The sequence below is a fragment of the Ceratotherium simum genome, chromosome 3 (assembly GCF_057802395.1).
Source record: "Ceratotherium simum simum isolate JZ-2026a chromosome 3, ASM5780239v1, whole genome shotgun sequence".
In the NCBI taxonomy this organism is placed as follows: domain Eukaryota; kingdom Metazoa; phylum Chordata; class Mammalia; order Perissodactyla; family Rhinocerotidae; genus Ceratotherium; species Ceratotherium simum.
The window spans coordinates 10,592,906-10,609,609 of record NC_141902.1 but is presented as its reverse complement, the minus strand read 5'-3'; the positions used below and the strand labels follow the sequence as shown (position 1 = coordinate 10,609,609).

The 16,704-nt window shown below is 38.3% G+C and overlaps 1 long non-coding RNA gene across 22 annotated transcripts in view; it reads left to right on the top strand.

The window, feature by feature from the left end:
- Positions 1 to 16,704, top strand: part of LOC147917415 (uncharacterized) — a 225,669-nt gene that overhangs the window by 76,524 nt on the left and 132,441 nt on the right. For all 22 annotated transcript variants that reach the window (XR_015549636.1, XR_015549628.1, XR_015549647.1 and 19 more), the window contains 2 exons: positions 5,739 to 5,889; positions 6,561 to 6,730. This is a non-coding gene — a long non-coding RNA (uncharacterized LOC147917415). The remainder of the gene's footprint in view (positions 1 to 5,738; positions 5,890 to 6,560; positions 6,731 to 16,704) is intronic.

Here is a 16,704-nt window from a genome sequence, read left to right as displayed (position 1 = left end):
GTAAAGACCAAGAAATGGTCATCAGTAAATGTTCCATAGTAAATGTGTATTTTTTCAACAGATGTTAAGTGTATCTATATTCAATCAATTTAATAGCCTTCAATATCTCAAATAGCCTCCTTTGAGTTTTATAATCATAAACTAACTTTTCAGAGCAGAATTAAACTCTGGATAATTGAAGTTTTTGTACTAGAATGAACTATACTCTTAAGCAAAAGAAATTCTTTGCTCCTCCCTCTTTCTTTTTCTTTTTCTCTCTTGCTCCTTTTCTCTCTCCTTCCCGTTTCCCTTTTTCTTTTCCACATTTGTTATCATTTATGTGTCAATCATCATGTTAGGCGCTGGGGATACACAGGTGAGTATGAACAATGTGATAAGTAACCTAATAGTGTGTGGAAATCAGAGGAGAGTGTGAGTGTTAGGGCAATTCTCATACTTAGGACAACACAATCTGAAGCTGGAACACTTTGAATCTTGAAAGAGGAGTAGAAATTTATCAAGGATTTGGGGAGGGCAGAAGGAGACTTTGGGAAAAGGTGAACACCATGTGTAAAGAGGTGGAGACATGGGGTGGTGTAACTTCAAGCAGTTCTTTTGGGTTTCAAACACAGGTGGTGGAATGTGGGAGACTAGTCTGGATAGGTGGGCGTGGGCTAGATTTTAAAGGGTCTTTTGTTTAGTAAGGAATTTAGACTTTATCCTATAGTACAGGGGTCAGCACACTTTTTCTGCAATAAGTCGGGTAGTAAATATTTTAGGCTTTGTGGGCCAAACAGCCTCTGTCATAAGGACAAGTTTGTCATTGTGGCATGAAAGCAGCCATGGACAATATGCGAACGAGCATGGCTGCATTCTAATACAACTTTATGGACACTAAAATTTGAATTTTATATAATTTTTACGTCATGAGATAGTATTTTTTTTTAAACATTAAAAAAATGTAAAAACAATTCTTAGTCACAGACTGTGCAAGAACAGACTCCAGGTCGGATTTGGCCCATGGGCTGTAGTTTACTGTCCCCTGCTATGATGATAGATGATGAACTGTCATTGAAGAGTTTTAATCAGGAAGGATGTATGATCTGCATTCTAGAAAGTTCTCTCCAGCGTAGCCGTTTATAAACCAGGCTCTGAGGAACCATACTGAAAGTTGCTCTGGGAAAAAAGGGTCCCAAGAGCAAATAATCTTAGGAAATGGTCTGTGACATATCTTACTCTTAGAGATTCACAAAGCACGTTAGTATATTAAAGACTCTGAGAAGTGTTGCAGAGAACGACTTGAACTTTTTTGTTGTCTAGTTAACTCAGTGCTCACGACACTTATTTACGGAAATTTCTGTGGAACATGATTTAGGAAATGTTATTTTAATGGCAATTATATTAATGAAGAAGTGAAATAAACTCATTAAGAGCAATTAAGCAGAAATCCATTGCAATATTCATGGAAAAGTATTGAGGGAACAACCCAGGGAATAGTGGCAGAATGGAGAAATTTCATTATTATCAAGGAAACACAATTTCTAGAGAAGAAAAGGACACAATCTTAAATATTTTTCTATTAAAATACGAAAAAATTAAAGCAGAAAAAAACATAGGCTGTTTATACACAGTATATAAAGACAACACATTTTAGAAAATAAGAACAAACAAAATGAAGAGTGAAGGAATATTTGAGTACTTAAAGTAGAAAATCCAGAGCTCAAAATTTATGCTACTAAGTCCGATGGGGTACAGCCTGTAATTCCCAAATGGTCAAATAAAGATGATTGAGGATCACCTTAATATTATTCCAACATGCAAAGAAGAAAATAGCGTGAAAGATGATTTAAAAGACACTGAATCATTTTCTAAGACTATGTCAATCAGGGTTCTTGGTTGCCAGTAGCAGAAATTGACTGGATAATTAAGTTGAAAGGAAATTTATTAGAAATATATTAGATAGCTCACAAACTCAATAGGAAGGTAGACAGTCTGGCCCAGAGAACAGGCAGTGACCACAGACAGTAGAAACCACAACCTGGGTCACCTCGGGCGACCAGAACCATCTTGTTAGGATGCTATAACCAGGACCACTGCTGGTGGACCTCTGTGGCTGGGCCCCGCTTCCAATGGCCTCTTGCTACCACCAGCTTCATAGTGACTGATTTCTAAACTTGTCCTGTGTCCTCACATTCCTTTCTCAAGATCCAAAGTCTTGGGGAAGAATATTGGATATCTGACTGGCGGGGCCTATTTCCTGTGCGTGTGTCCTGGGTCCCAGGGATAGATTCTACCTCCTCCCTTAAGCTTCCACGGTTAGAGGTGGGATACTCTATCTTACCAGTAATATAACCAGTTGAGAATTCTCTAAAAAAGGTATTGGTGTTCCCTCTCCCAAAATGAGAAATATTCACCACTTCAAAGACTAAGAAAGGGAACTATGTGTGACCAATATATCTGAAATTTGAAGTACAGTACCCTCATTATTGTACAGACTAATGGCATTAACTGGATTACAGCCCTTATCTAGAGGATAAGTAAGCTAACATGAAACATTAACATTAAACACCCAACTGTCCCTGTGATTTGGTAAACTTGGGCCTTAGGAATGCAGGAGAATTAGAACAGGTTTAGTTTTAATGAGTAAGGTTCAGTGATCTTCCAAATCCCAGAGAATTCAAACAGTGACTATCTTTGATTTCAACAAATTTTCCTGGAAAGATCCTGAGTTAAGATTTAATTAAGTGCTATATATTTTTCTGTGGATTGAAAATCTAAAGATATGAAACAAAAACATGTTTCTTATACGTATGTTCCAGGGACTTAGGGACTTTGAGAAAATACTGATGCTTATTGAGATACTTGGAAACTATTTGTGTACTTCCATTTGGTTCTGGTATTGTTTAAGAATAATGTATTAAGAAAGTTTCACCCTGTTCACTGGAAGTTGTAAGTTAATATTTTCGTGCTTGTTGAGGTTTTTATTTCTTCTGGAATCTTGGAAGGGGAATTTGAATATAAACTACCAAAACTAGTAAAATAATATAGGTATATGATAATGAAACTGATACAGGTGACTGAGCTATCATCCCTGGAGATTTATTTCAAGATGTAATAAATGTAATAATTCAAAATTTAGTAATGATTTTTTTTTGCCCTTAACTTTGGTAACAATTGTTAGTTTCTATTTGTTTCAAAACTAAATTACAGAAAGGGAGATAAAAGACATTTTGTAATACAAATAAAGACAGGTTTGTTTCAGAGAAGAAGTGCTGTGTCTTTGCCCATTTGTCCTGACATGGCAGGTTAGGAATATGTGGAGTGGCTAATTTAGCATATGTAAGCTTAGTTGCACTTCAGTATGGGAACCATTACCCTGGTTCAGCCTCTGGTGAACATGCACCTCTGTTCCCCACCTCATCTCGAATGCACAACCGTTTAATATCTAGAAACTCTATGCAACAGAAGTTAGAAGGAATTTTTATGAGGGTGCATTGACATGCCCAAGTTACTTTTAGGATATGTTACAACCAAATGCTCGGTTGACTCCCTAACTCATCAACTGAGTGACTTGCTATAGCACTGAAAAAAGAACATAAGTTTGAGAAAACTTCCAAAGGAGTTTCACGCTGTCTTCTAATAGATGAGCTAAAGATAAAAACCACAGAAATTTGTGAAAAATGTGTTCTAGTGAACAGACATCTTACATTAGCTACAGAGATGATGATAGTTTTAGAAACAGTCAATATACATTTCTAGGGTTAAATTTTAAGCCACACAAAAGCATTTATCAAATGTCCGGTGTTTACGGAGCATGCTGCTGGGTATAAACAAGAGATCAATGAGAATTAGTAGATATAGACCTTGTTTTCAAAGATGGTTTAACTGAGTGAGGAGACAGGGTGCTCTAAGGATGAGCTACCTAGTGCCACCTCTAGGCTGGAGGAGTATAAATGACAACTGACTGTCTTCATCCCTCCCTCTGCCCTCCTTTCCCCTCTCCCCATTTGCTTGCTTTTTTTGTACCAGGCTCTGGGAGCTAACTGGCTGGCCCATCTTTTGGCTGGTGCTACTACCCAGTCTAATTTTCAGATTTTCCTCTTTCCATAAACCCTGATTCCCTCTGCTGTCCTCCTATGGCCATTCCCTAGGCTTCAGGAAAGCAGGCAGGGAATAACACAAATAATAAACAGGGAGAAGTGACAAATGTTCCAGAACTTTGCAAAGTCTTTACAAATTCCATTATAAAACAATAACTAGAAATCTTATTGATTGACTGTGCCTTATTTATATTTCTGAGTGAGGGGACTAAATAACCCTTCTCCCTTTCTCCTAATTTGCAGATAATACCATTGGGGATTCAGGGAGCGAGGAAAGAGATGAGTTTTCCCTGGAACACAGAATTAAGCAGCGTAGTAGGGGTCCCTTTCCATTATGGGGACAGTTTTCCTTTCTGAGGACTTCTAGTCTATGTGACTTCTATTCTATAAGTAGAATCTTACAGGATAGAGATTCATTACAAAAATGGAAATTAAAAATGTGCTATGACCTTGGGGCCGGCCCAGTGGTTCACAGGTTCTGATCCTGGGCGCGGACCCATGCACCGCTTGTCAAGCCATGCTGTGGCGGCGTCCTATATAAAGTAGAGGAAGATGGGCATGGATCTTAGCCCAGGGCCAATCTTCCTCACACACACAAAAATATATGTGCTATGACCTTAAAAAAATATGCTTTGGGTTCTGAGGGCATTCCAGGAGAGTAGTTCCACACCAGTCTTTGCTACAGCAGAAGCACTGGAAGGAATACAACCTTCTAAACTGAAGAGTGGGAGGGATAGCCCTCCTGTAGGCATGGCTTCCATATGCTTGTCAAGCAAAAAGACTCTTCTAGGTGATTACAGAGGTCTAGAAAGTTCTCCTTTAAAGGTGGCATATATATAAGTTAGAATGAACTGTTTGTCCATTTATTACTCCATTACATAAAAACACTGAAGAAGTTTTCATTACATTAGATTTTGTGCTTAAATTGGTCTGATTTAAAACTTTGGATAGACATACAGGGAGTTCACTCTGGCTGACATCGGGACAGAGGCACCTCTGGGAGATGGGCAGACATCGTCCAGATGGATGATGATCATCTGGCCTCACACATATGCAACCCCATGTTGTGCTCCAGGGTGATTTATATCTTTGAGAATGGTTAATGCTTCCCAGGGCAACGTGGGGAGGTCAGTTTAGAAGATTCTCAATTTAGTGCAGTGCCAGCTCATTTTCATTTATTTACTCCTTCTTAAAAAAAGGATTAATAATTCTAAGTGACTTTGACATTGGTTATTATGTAATTATTTAGAATGAATCACTTAACCATATGAATAAAATAACTGGTCAATTCTGTCATATAAATCATACTGTTATTATCATTATTTTTTGGTGCACTGAAGTAGAAATCAGAATACTTGCATTTAGAAGACCCACATTTTAGCCCTAACTATTCTTCCATAAATCTGGGAATCTCTCATATTTTTCTGAAATGAGATGAATATAAATAACAAAAAATTCTTCCTGTGTGCTTGGAAAATTAATTTAATTCCTTTGAAGCTGAGTTTTATCACTTACACAGTGGGCACAATAATAGCTATTCATCCAATCTCCTGGAACTGTGATGAGAATGTAAGGAAGTAAAAAATGCTCTGTAAACTGTAAAATACAGACTACATGGTGTTGTGGTCATCATACTTTTGCCTTTGTTGGGTCCCCAAGAAACAGACCCTGAGATGGAGATTTGTGTGCAGAGAGCTTGTCGTGGAATGTTCTTGGCGACAAGTCCTTGAGAGGATGAAGAAGCCAGCATTGAGCAGAGGAAGAAATGGAACAATGATACAGTTGCAACAAAGGCCTTGGCCAATTACAGGTGAGCACTGAATGTTTTGTAGAGTTTTCCAGATATGAGGCAAGGGGCCAGAATTCTGTACCCCTCAATCAACCCATCATTAGATGTGAGCTGCTCTTGGGGATGGGATCATCTCAGATGAGGCAGTTCCTATGAGTAGATAAAAATCCCTAGGGAAGGAGTCATCTGTGAACCCTCAGTGGGAAACACTACCGGCACCTGGGGAAATGAGAGACTAGGTCCTGAAAGGAGAATCTTGATGGTGTACCATGGCATCCGTCACAGTGCGCTGCTCAAATCTGTTTGATCTGTATAAAAAGTTCACCCCATCTGAGATCAGCAACTCCAGAATTCTAATTGGCCTCTTTCACTGGGAGAAACTTACAAAAGGAAGTTTAGAGATGTACTATAGCCCCAGCTACTCCAGCTGGTCTCAGGACTGTGCAAAATAACCCCCAAATTGTCCTTTTCTACTATTCGTTCTAGATTCTTTATATCTTCAGCTAACACCTCTACTTGTCAGTTGGCTTACATGGTGGAGTAACCCAGGCCAACCCTGAGGGTGCTCTTCCCAGAGAGTGCCTCCCTCACTTCCCATTTACTGTCAAAATTGGGCAAGGGAGTCCTGACAGGCATCCTAGCGGATTATCTGTATGTCAAATGTGTTCTCTGCCTCTATTCTATAACTGCAGCCTTGATCAGAATCAATGACCCCTGCCAGAATGGTGACTCCTTTCCTTGCCTGCAAAGACTGGGCAGCAGATGTAGCTTAAAATTTAATGGAACTCATCCCCTGGTGGACGCAGGACTCGTAGATCTACAGAACCTTGAGTTGTAGCACGCGATGCACAAATTTCTCCAAGTAAGTCCCTGGGAATGATGGTAAGTGGGGCTACTTCTGCATCTATCCCTTGTTCCCCTGACCCATGTTTTCCAAGAGTTGGGAGCATGGCACCATAATAGTCACTGATTTATGGTATACTTGCATCCTGGATAATGGATCTATGTCTTATAGGATATCATCTCCAACATGGTACCTCAGATACTCCCTCAAAAGGCTCTTTAGTTGTATTATCAACCCAGCAGTTTCTGAGAGGTATAATATATAATAGGATCAGTGGATCTCTTGGCCGTATGCCCACTACCTCCCCTCTTTTTCTATAAAGTGGATTCCTTGGTCTGAGGTGGTTACATAGCATACTGTGTCAGTGGACCTGACTAGAAACCCTAGAATCGCCATGGTAAATGATAGAAAAGGTGCAGAGAAAGGGCATGCTAGTGTGAATATACTACATAAAATCAAAAAAACACCAGCCAACTACGTTCTTGCAAGAGGCCCCGGAAGACACTCCATTCATCAAAGCCATCAGGAATATTCTGGTGAGAAGGGCACCGGCATCACTGCAAAGCTCTCCTCTCTATGGGCCAGAACATTGGTGGGCAATGCTGTTGTAGAGCTGGGCTCCTTGGTCACGGGGGGAATGATAATGGGATCCTGAAATAAGAGGCCGAGTAAATGACAGTGGCTTTGGTAAGGCTGTGGGTGCAAATTTGTCTCAAGCAGGGAGTGTGACCTTGGCAAGGAAGCACCTTTTGGATGAAGGTAATGCCTAGGGAAAGACTAAGCTGTGAGCTGTGAACGGTTAACAGATGAAACTCCCAGTAGTTGGGTAAATAAGTGCCTTGGTGGCAAAAGGGTGATCTGTGCAGCATAGCATAACATTTGCTTCAGTCTTCAAATAGGTGGGAAATACCACTTATTAATTCTTTATAAGTAAAATATGATAATGGTACATCCAGTACACAGAGAACATAGGCTGTTTCAGGCTCTTAGCACCAAGATGAGAACATTTAATATAATTCTGTGTTGCCTCTCAGAAACCTAATTAAAGCCCAAACCTGATTGTTTTGTGTACAATTTGTCAGAAAACGCACAGTTTTAAATGAAGGAAAATTATTAAAAAGCTAACCACTGACCTGAGAGTTTACTGGTCTGCCATGTTGGATCACACTGGTTAAAATGAGTTCAAACCAACTGACTTCCATGTGGAACACGGTTTAATGAGATGTTTGCAGAAAGGTCAAGTGAAAAAAATCCCTTCAGTAGTCCGGGGAGGTATGCAGATCCGTCACTTACTATTAAATTCAGTGAGATAGAAATCTAAGCAACCCATGCTTATTCTCTTTCCATGAATTAGAGGGGAAGGGGTATGAAGAATGGATGGGGTAGAGGATGTATTGCTTGCAGGATTTTTGGTGAGGCGACATTTGATTTTTAGGAAGCAAGTGATTTTCATTATTACAGATATTGTTTAGCTGTTAATTAAATGTTTATTGTGTTTCTGCCAGTGTTTTGAGTGCATCTCTTCTGAATATTCCTGTTTACTAACATTTGGTGCCACTAAGAAAGAATTATTGGTTATCTCTGCCCTAGAATTTCTAAAATTAGTGTCTCTATTGGTTGAAGCTCAATGGTAAAGTAATGTGAACAAAATATAGTCTCATAGAAACAAAGTGCTGGTATTAACTTGGAAAGAGATTCAATTCCAAATATTTGGAAGTATTTTGCTTCTGAGAGTGTACCAATCTGACTCAAGTTATGACATTTTCATGCTATTGATTTATTCATTCAACAAATATTGAAATATTAACCGCTGGAGATATGCCTGACAAAGTCTTTTTTTATATTCTCATTTGACCTAAAATGAACAAAATATGAAAACCTCGGCATAGATGATTCCATTTTATTACTTTAAAAGTGCATATATTCCTCCTGATATTCGGGTGTTCACTCAGGGAGCAAACTTTTGACAGTCTTTCCTACTCTAATGTGATGTTTCTTTGGTGAGAGAGCTGACATTTTCTCATAGCTCTTGTTTAGTACTGACACTGTGCTTTTAATTATTGGAGAAGCCACAGGTAATGAAATGTAATTATGATGAAATGAATTACAGACCCCTAGACCATTTCACCTTTTGCCTCTTGGACATTGTATAGTCTTCGCATCAAAGCATCTGATGCTTATTTCTAATCTCCCTATTTAGATGAGGCTAGGAGGAAATCTGACTGAGAAATTACCTGTTGTGCTATAACAAAATGAATCTTAGAGACTGACATTCTGGATGTGAGATGTAGTGTGACATGTTCTGCTGCTTACTTCAAAGTGCAGCTACCTGTAGAGAAAGAACTGTCTGGCTGGCTTTTAAAGTAGTGTAGTCTGACTTTTTTTTTTAAAGAAAATTTAAAATGTAAATGCTTATATTCTTGTACATAGTTTGGAGTAAATTTCTTATACTAGCAAACAATTAGTTTTGGAAATTAGAAGTTGAATTGATATTGATGATAATTATGTTGTAGTAGCCAAATGTTTAAGTGTGACATTCACTGAATAGATCATTTAGACAAAACGAGAGTTAAAGAACTAGTATTTTTAAATTTCTTACTATAAAGAGCATTTACCCATTGTGAAGTAAGGTTGCCTCTTGGGTGAGGAAGTTCTGAAAATCATGCAACTTCTTACCTTCTTTAGCCTGTTCTCATTTGGCAGGTTTTGGTGAGTGGAATTAGGCATATACTGAAGCTAATTAACCGCCAAGTTACTTAATAGAACAATTTGTTCTCTTGATTATTCTATAGTCGCTAATCCATTCTTGAAGGATAAAATTTCATTATCTCATATTTTTTGGAGAAGCTGTTTAAAAGGTCTTGTCTTTGCAAGGACATTGAAATGTTCACATACTTACAGCACTTATGTTTTAGTATTTTACTTTCTCACCTTGGGATGAATTTCCTTTTGGAGTTATAACGTATCAACAACAGGTCAAAAGCTTTGACGTAAGAGGAGACTCCAAGAAAGTAGGTGTTGTTTCTCAACTGATGAGATGACAAATTTCACTCACTAAATAGACTCACTGGTGGGGGGAAGTAAGGTTAGCAGGCAAAATATGAGATTTTTTTCCTTTTTTTTAAATCAAAAAAAGAATATGAGAAATTGGAGTAGAAAAGGAAAGAAGGTCTCTGGGGAGGATGGGAGGTGAGGGATATCAAGTTGGAAAGGGAGAAGAGGAGAACCACCATCAGAGGGTAACCGCATAAACACTGTTTATTTCTGTGCTCTTTAAACCTTTTTGCTAGCTTACCTCCTAAAATAATTTTAAAAATGAACAAAGAGTTATGTACTCTCACATACATTTTTTTAGGTTGATATCCAAATTTTTCATCATAGTTTTAAAGTAGCTGCAAATAATATAATTTTCAGAATATTATAAATATTGACAATTCAAACAAAATTTACATATATCCAATACATATGTATCCAAGAAATAATAACTTATTGATAAACCATAATTAAAAAAAAATATAAACAATCATATTTTCACTTCAATAGTCAAAAGTTTTTCATCATTTCTCTTCCTTTTTGATCTTGTATTCCATTCCATTTCTCTCACGGTTTTTCCCTAAGGTAATATACTTTTGTGCTTGGAAGTCTTTTTTTTTTTTTTTCAAGGTAACCAAAAGTGATATCTAATAATGAAATCTCATTCACATTTATATCGCTTGGTAATTGGTAGTCAGGTGAGAAAAGCCGATAATGATCTTAAAATCTGAAGTTGCACATGGATCACTTAGTAGAAAAGAAAGTGCAGCCCATCTTAGATATGAAGGAAGAGGGTATGGGGGCCAAATATGGATTTGTTTATTTATCTATTTTTTTTTGTTTATTGCAGTAACATTGGTTTATAGCATTGTATAAATTTCAGGTGTACATCATTATACTTCTATTTCTGCATAGATTACATCATGTTCACCACTCAGATACTAATTACAACCCATCACCACACACATGTGCCGAATTATCCCTTTCGCCCTCCTCCCTCCCCTCCTCCCCTCTGGTAACCACCAATCCAATCTCTGTCTCTATGTGTTTGTTTATTGTTGTTATTATCTACTACTTAATGAAGGAAATCATATGGTATTTGACCTTCTCCCTCTGACTTATTTCACTTTGCGTAATACCCTCAATGTCCATCCATGTTGTCACAAATGGCTGGATTTCATCGTTTCTTAAGGCTGAGTAGTATTCCATTGTGTATATATACCACAGCTTCTTTATCCATTCGTCCCTTGATGGGCACTTAGGTTGCTTCCAAGTCTTGGCTATTGTGAATAACGCTGCAATGAACACAGGGGTGCATGTACCTTTACAAATTGGTGTTTTCAAGTTCTTTGGATAAATACCCAGCAGTGGGATAACTGAATCATATGGTAGTTCTATCGTTGATTTTTTGAGGAATCTCCATACTGTTTTCCATAGTGGCTGCACCAGTTTGTACTCCCACCAGCATTTTATGAGAGTTCCTTTCTCTCCACATCCTCTCCAACACATGTTGTTTCATGTCTTGTTAATTATAGCCATTCTGACGGATGTGAGGTGATATCTCATTGTAGTTTTGATTTGCATTTCCCTAATAGTTAATGACTTTGAACATCTTTTCATGTGTCTGTTGGCCATCTGTATATCTTCTTTGGAGAAACATCTGTTCAGGTCTTTTGCCCACTTTTTAATTGGGTTGTTAGTTTTTTTGTTGTTGAGATGCATGACTTCTTTATATATTTTGGAGATTAACCCCTTATCAGATGTATGGTTTGCAAGGACCTTCTCCCAATTTTTAGGTTGTCTTCTCATTTTGTTGATGGTTTCCTTTGCTGTGCAGAAGGTTTTTAGTTTGATGTAGTCCCATTTGTTTATTTTTTCTATTGTTTCTCTTGCCCAGTCAGACATGGTGCTTGAAAATATGTTGCTAAGACTGATGTCAAATAGCATACTGCCTATGTTTTCTTTTAGAAGTTTCATAGTTTCAGGTCTTATGTTCAAGTCTTTAATCCATTTTGAGTTAATTTTTGTGTATGGTGTAAGGTAGAGGTCTACTTTCATTTTTTTGTATGTGGCTGTCCAGTTTTCCCAACACCGTTTGTTGAAGAGACTTTCCTTTCTCCATTGTATGTTCTTGGCTCCTTTGTCAAAGATTAACTATCCATAGATGTGTGGGTTTATTTCTGGGTTTTCAATTCTATTCCATTGATCTGTGTGTCTGTTTTGTGCCAGTACCATGCTGTTTTGGTTACTATAGCTTTGTAGTATATTTTGAAATCAGGGAGTGTGATACCTCCAGCTTTGTTCTTTTTTCTCAGGATTCCTTTAGCTATTCGGGGTCTTTTGTTGTTCCATATAAATTTTAGGATTCTTTGTTCTATTTCTGTGAAAAATGTTGTTGGAACTTTGATAAGGATTGCATTGAATCTATAGATTGTTTTAGGAAGTATGGACATCTTAACTATATTAATTCTACCAATCCAAGAGCACAGAATATCTTTCCATTTCTTTGTGTCTTCTTCAATTTCTTTCAGAAATGTTTTATAGTTTTTGGTGTACAGCTCTTTCACCTCTTTGGTTAAGTTTATTCCTAGATATTTTATTCTTCTTGTTGCAATTGTAAATGGGATTGTATTCTTAATTTCTCTTTCTGCTACTTTGTTGTTAGTGTATAGAAATGCAACTGATTTTTCTACGTTGATTTTGTATCCTGCAACTTTACCGTATTTGTTTATTACTTCTAAAAGTTTTCTGGTGCATTCTTTAGGGTTTTCTATATATAAAATCATGTCATCTGCAAATGGTGAGAGTTTCACTTCTTCCTTTCCAATTTGGGTTCCTTTTATTTCTTTTTCTTGCCTGATTGCTCTGGCTAGGACTTCCAGTACTATGTTAAATAGGAGTGGTGAGAGTGGGCATCCTTGTCTGGTTCCTGTTCTTAGAGGGATAGCTTTCAGTCTTTCACCATTGAGGATGATATTAGCTGTGGGTTTGTCATATATGGCCTTTATTATGTTGAGGTACTTTCCTTCTATACCCATTTTATTCAGAGTTTTTATCATAAATGGATGCTGGATCTTGTCAAATGCTTTCTCTGCATCTATTGAGATGATCATGTGATTTTTATTCTTCATTCTATTAATGTGGTGTATCACGTTGATTGATTTGTGAATGTTGAACCATCCCTGCATACCTGGAATAAATCCCACTTGACCAGGGTGTATAATCTTTTTAATGTATTGTTGTATGTGATTTGGTAATATTTTGTTGAGGATTTTTGCATCGATGTTCATCAGTGATATTGGCCTGTAGTTTTCTTTTTTTGTGTTGTCCTTGTCTGGTTTTGGTATCAGGGAGATGTTGGCTTTGTAGAATGAATTAGGGAGCTTCCCCCCTCCTCAATTTTTTGGAAGAGTTTGAGAAGGATAGATATTAAGTCTTCTTTGAATGTTTGGTAGAATTCACCAGGGAAGCCGTCTGGTCCTGGACTTTTATTTTTGGGGAGGTTCTTGATTACTGTTTAGATCTTCTTACTGATGATTGGTCTATTCAAATTCTCTGTTTCTTCTTGATCCAGTTTTTGAAGGTTGTATGATTCTAAGAATTTATCCATTTCTTCCAGATTGGCGAATTGGTTGGCATATAGCTTTTCATAGTATTCTCTTATAATCTTTTGTATTTCTGAGGTGTCTGTTGTAATTTCTCCTTTTTCATTTTTGATTTTACTTATTTGTGCCTTCTCTCTTTTTTTCTTGGTGAGTCTACCTAAAGGTTTGTCAATTTTGTTTATCTTTTCAAAGAACCAGCTCTGGTTTTATTAACTTTTTCTATTGTTTTTTCCATCTCTATTTCATTTATTTCTGCTCTGATTTCTATTATTTCCCTTCTTCTACTCACTTTGGGCTTTGTTTGTTCTTCTTTTTCCAGTATCTTTAGGTGCATTGTTAGATTGTTCATTTGAGATTTTTCTTGTTTGTTGAGATAGGCCTGTATTGCTATAAACTTCCCTCTTAGAACCGCTTTTGCTATATCCCATAAATTCTGGCATGTCGTATTTTCATTTTCATTTGTCTCCAGGTATTTTTTGATTTCTCCTTTGATTTCTTCATTGACCCAGTCGTTGTTCAGTAGTATTTTGTTTAATCTTCACGTATTTGTGGCTTTTCGGATTTTCTTTGTATAGTTGATTTCTAGTTTCATGCCATTTTGGTGAGAAAAGATGCTTGGTATTATTTCAATCTTCTTAAATTTATGGAGACTTGTTTTGTGGCCTAATGTGTGATTAATCCTGGAGAATGTTCCATTTGCATTTGAAAAGAACGTGTATTCTTTGCTTTTTGGATGAAATGCTCTGTACATATCTACAAAGTCCATCTGTTCTAGTGTGTCATTTAAGGCCCATGTTTACTCATTGATCTTCTGTTTGGATGATCTATCCGTTAGTGTAAGTGGAGTGTTAAAGTCCCGTACTATTATTGTGTTACTGTCTATTTCTCTTTTTATGTCTGTTAATAATTGCTTTATATATTTAGGTGCACCTACATTGGGTGCGTAGATATTTACAAGTGTTATATCCTCTTGTTGGATTGTTCCCTTGATCATTATATAGTGCCCTTCTTTGACTTTTTTAACAGTTTTTGTTTTAAAATCTATTTTATCTGATATGAGTATTGCTACCCCAGCTTGCTTTTCATTGCCATTTGCGTGGAGTATCGTTTCCATCCCTTCACTTTCAGTTTGTGAGTGTCTTTAGGTCTGAAGTGTGCCTCTTGTATGCAGCATATATATGGGTCTTGTTTCTTTATCCAGTCAGCCACCCTATGCCTTTTAATTGGAGCATTTAGTCCATTGATGTTTAAAGTAGCTATTGGTAAGTATGTACTTACTGCCATTTTTTAACTTTTAATTTTCTCTGTGTTTTAGTAGTCCTTCTCTGTTCCTTCCTTCTTCTATACAGAATTGATGGTCTCTTTAGTTTGACCTCTGTCTGAAAACTCTACTCTTTAACTCCCCTTCTCCCTCATTTTATGTTTTCATATCATATCTAACCTCTTTTTTGTGCATTTGTATCCATTACGTTCTTATCATGGAAATAGATAATTTTTCCTATTTGTGGTCTTCTCTTTTCCCCTTAAATCAGTCCCTTTAACATTTCTTGTAGCACTGGTTTCTTGGTGACAAACTCCTTTAACTTTTGCTTGTCTGGGAAATTTTTGATCTCTCCTTCCATTTTGAATGATAACCTTGCTGGGTAGAATATTCTTGGCTGTAAGTTTTTTCCTTTTAGCACTTTAAATATATCGTGCCACTCTCTTCTAGCCTGTAAGGTTTCTGCTGAGAAGTCAGCTGATAACCTTATGGGGTTTCCTTTGTATGTAACTTGACTTTCTCTTGTGGCATTTAGGATTCTCTCTTTATCTTTAATTCTGGACATTTTGATTATGATGTGTCTTGGTGTGAGCCTCTTTGCGTTTATCTTGTTTGGGGCTCTCTGTGCTTCCAGTACCTGGATGTCTGTTTCCTTCCTTCGGTTAGGGAAGTTTTCATCTATTATTTCTTCATATAGATTCTCTGCCCCTTTGTCTCACTCTTCTCCTTCCAGGACACCTATAACACAGATATCAGTGCACTTAATGTTGTCCCAGAGGTCCCTTAGACTGTCCTCACTCTTTTTAATTCTTTTCTCTTTTACCTGTTCAGCTTGGGTAATTTCTTCTAGTCTTTCGTCCAGCTCACAGATCTGTTCTTCTGTATCCTCTACTCTGCTTTTGAGTCCCTCTAGTGAATTTTTCATTTCCAGTATTGTATTCTTCATTTCTGTTTGGTTCTTTTTTATATCTTCCATTTCTTTGTTGACATTGTCACTGAGTTCATCTATTCTTCTCCCCAGATCAGTGAGCATCCTTACTACTCTTTGTTTGAACTCTCTGTCGGGTAGGTTGCTCATTTCTGTTTCACTTAGTTACTTTTCTGGGGTTTTGTCTTGTTCTCTTACTTGGAATGTATTCTTTTGCCTCCTCATTTTGCCTCTTTCCCTGTGCTTGTGTCTACATATTAGGTAGGTCAGCTACGTCTCCTGCTCTTGGATAGGTGACCTTATATAAGTGATGCCTTAGGAGGCCTTCAGTGTGCTTCCCTCAGTTCTCAATGTTCCAGGGGTGACCCCTATGTGGGCTACGTGTGTCCTTCTGTTGTGGCCTGCTTGCTCTCCCTGTAGGCACCCAGCGAGGCCGAGTTATGCTCCTGGCCTGCTGTTGCAATGCTCAGCTGCTTGTAGTTGTTGTGGGCCCTTTAGTCTCTTTATCAGGTGTGAGGACCCCCAGCACAGTTGGCTGCAAGTTCTAATACCACATTTGTGTTGCAGTATTTCTTTTAAGTGAGTAGGCCCCCAGCGTGGCAGGTTTTTAGGCTCAGGGGCTTGCAATTGCTATAAGCTTCCAGCCTTTAGGTCTCTTGTCAGGTCTCTGAGTTCTGCAGCAGGGTGGGGCTGGCCTCAGGCATGGGACAACCCAATTGTTTCAGGCTGTGGAAGGTGGGGCAAACCCCCTATGTGTCTTTGAGAAGCATAAGTCTTCTGCAGCTGACAAGCCCTGCCGCCCACAGGTCCACACACAGTCAACACAGTCCTGCCCTGTGTGCATGCCCTGACCTCCTGAAGTGGACCCAGTCTCTCTACGACATGAGCCCCTCACACTCCACCACTGCCCCACACTCTCTACCCACTCCTTGTGCACACCCTGCCCCACTGAAGTGCCTCAGTTGCCAGGCTGCAGAGAATCCAGTCACCAATCTATGCAGGCCCACAAGTTGCCTGAGGGCTTGTTGTTGGGTGGGGCAAGTCTCTAGGGTGGGCTGCCTGCCCTGGCTGAGCTGGATTAAATCGGTGCTCTAGCGGGTGGAGCAGACCCTGGGCTAGCAGGTCTCAGGGAGAACTCCAATGGCGTCTGTGTCAGCACGCTTAC